Here is a 2,500-nt window from a genome sequence, read left to right on the forward strand (position 1 = left end):
ATTTAGAGACATAATAGGTTACATCTGGACAAAATTTGAGCAAAATCCATTTTTGAGCTGTGGCCGCGAAAATTTGAAAATGTTTGATTTTTACTGACATGCACTCTTAAGGTCTCAAGACATGGGTCTGGTAGGTCGTCATCCTTTAAAAATAATTTCAGTCTTTGTTAAATAACTCTATGACATGGGAATAATTCAAGTCTAGCACACATTTAGAAGCTAACCTACCTCGTCTGCCAAGTGATCGTTCCCGGTCACTCTCAACCTTTTTAATTCCTTGTTTCTTGCCTCTCTCTCTCTTTCGTCTTAACTGTCCCAGTCATGTCCTCCCATCTCCTCTTCACCTAATGATAATTTATTTCATTTTTTTAGGAAATATTTCGCTATATGAATAAATTTTTAAAACAATATTTGCTGAATAACAAGAGACAATGAAAGTGGGTTCTTTTTAAATATCTCTCTACAGTTTTTTTTCCCCCAGCATCCACCGCATTTACAGCATCTAAAACAGAGGCCCAAGCCTCTCTCTTCTTCTCCAGGGTTACAGTATTCGAAAATGTAGCCTGAAGGACATACTAGGGACAAAAAATTGAAATAAAGAACTTTTCAATACATCCATATATCTTTACTGTACGTGTGTTTAAAGGAAATGTTTGATGCTGTAATAGTATGTTTAAATTGTGGCCCACCTTTCTTCACTTAGTCAGGTTGTTTCATCGTTGGAATTTCTAAGTTCTGGGAAACATGAATTTTTACAAAACTTTTTTCCCATCATAACTACTGAAAATTATGCAATTACTGTCAAAATATAATACGACTTAGCTTACTTTGTGTTTTGCATAAGCCTGCGCAAGTGCCACTTCGCGATTTCTTCTCTGCAGACATCTATTCAATTTTATATATGTAAAATTGACAATAAATTATCAATAAACTCACTGAATGTGTGATGATACTCAAATCATTTTGCAAATTTAATTACGATAGCCTCATCTCCATGAAGGTTTCCTTTGTTAAATGACCATGGTTTATTTATTGTATTTTGTAATTTGAATTTTGTAATCTTGGAAGAGGGCGGGGGACGAAAGTAAGAAAAGGTCTGATAAATGTGTCAAACCAAGGAAGGATAATAAAATATTTGATTTTAACAATTAAACAAAAAAATAATGGAAATAGTAACTGATAAAAATGAAAGAAATATTCGTACCTTTTAAAGCCACGGAACGTTTGTTGCAGCACAATGCGGTAAGCCAATTTTTTTCCCGCGCAAACTAGGCGAAGCATACCAACATGGCCGCCATGAATGTGGTCAATGTGCAATTCAACGTTAATGCATCAAATAGAACCTACCTGAAAACTCCATATACCGACATTTCACACTGGTTCGTTCCAAAATAATGTTAAACATGTCGTCTCGAATTCTGCTATCCATGGTTAGTATGAGAATACTCTACTGACCAAAAAAAAGTAACTTTTTGGTGACCAAGATGAAGATTGCCGAATCGAGCAAGAAGGCAACTGATCGTCACTTCCAGCCTGCATGATGATACAAATTACTGATTTCTCTCGGATGCTCTACTTTGACGCAACGAAAAACTGAAAGTTTTGCACCGTCCTTGGAAAAACATGAAAAAAGTCCACCCCCATAGAATCCAACAGCAGCATGAAATCGAATGAAATGAAAGTTGTCAAACTTGTCGTGCCAAGTGGTTCTCCATCTCTTGCGACCGAGGCACATGTGGAAGACTGGTAACGGCCCGTCATTTTTACGAGCCCAGTAATTACCGAGAAAGGTTACGGGTGCTTCGAGAAACACTACTTGGGGCCCAATAATGTTTCTCGATAACGGGCCCGATAAGCTATTGGCCATGGTAAGTTACCGGGTCTTTCGAGAAACAGGCCCCACAACACGAAAAGCATTGACTGTCAAGAGCTTTTGGTGACGTAGCACGGCTGTTTAGCCGTGTCGAGCCACGGAAAAAGCGAGAAAAGTTAAGCCTCGTTCAGGTGCGAGTGTGAGTGTCTGACCTTGCTTGAGCCTACGATCCAATCAACAACCAGTCCCTGGTCAGCGGTCAACTTTAAAAAAAAAAAAACAGCTGACCTCGATAAGGTCTAACTTGAGCCTGAGATATGGTCACATGATACTGGTCAACGGATACCTTGTTTTGAAAGTGTCAATTGACCAAAACATTGTCCAATATCAAAGATGTATGCTGTAAACGATACAGTGTCAACTGGAGTGTTGCCTCCTTGATGAGCTCTAAACTTGACCCCGTGCTGTGATTATGTGATACTGGTCACATTGGCATACATGGAGGGGCGGACGTACGTACGTTTATGACGTCATTGCTATAAAACCAAATTTTCTCACATTGATGGGTTACCATATTTTCTTAACAATGGTGCTCCGCGTGCGCGTGCCTTCGGAGCTCCATTTTTGCAGGCTTGTTATACAATGGCTTTTATGCTTTTGAACTTTTATCGAACCAGTCCCTTGACA

General features: G+C 39.0%; 1 pseudogene; it reads right to left on the reverse strand.

Moving 5' to 3' along the window:
* Window positions 1-885, reverse strand: part of LOC138041758 (uncharacterized) — a 3,450-nt pseudogene extending 2,565 nt beyond the window's left edge.
* Window positions 886-2,500: the final 1,615 nt, after the last annotated feature.

This window comes from Montipora capricornis, chromosome 3 (assembly GCF_036669925.1).
Source record: "Montipora capricornis isolate CH-2021 chromosome 3, ASM3666992v2, whole genome shotgun sequence".
Taxonomy (NCBI): Eukaryota; Metazoa; Cnidaria; class Anthozoa; order Scleractinia; family Acroporidae; genus Montipora; species Montipora capricornis.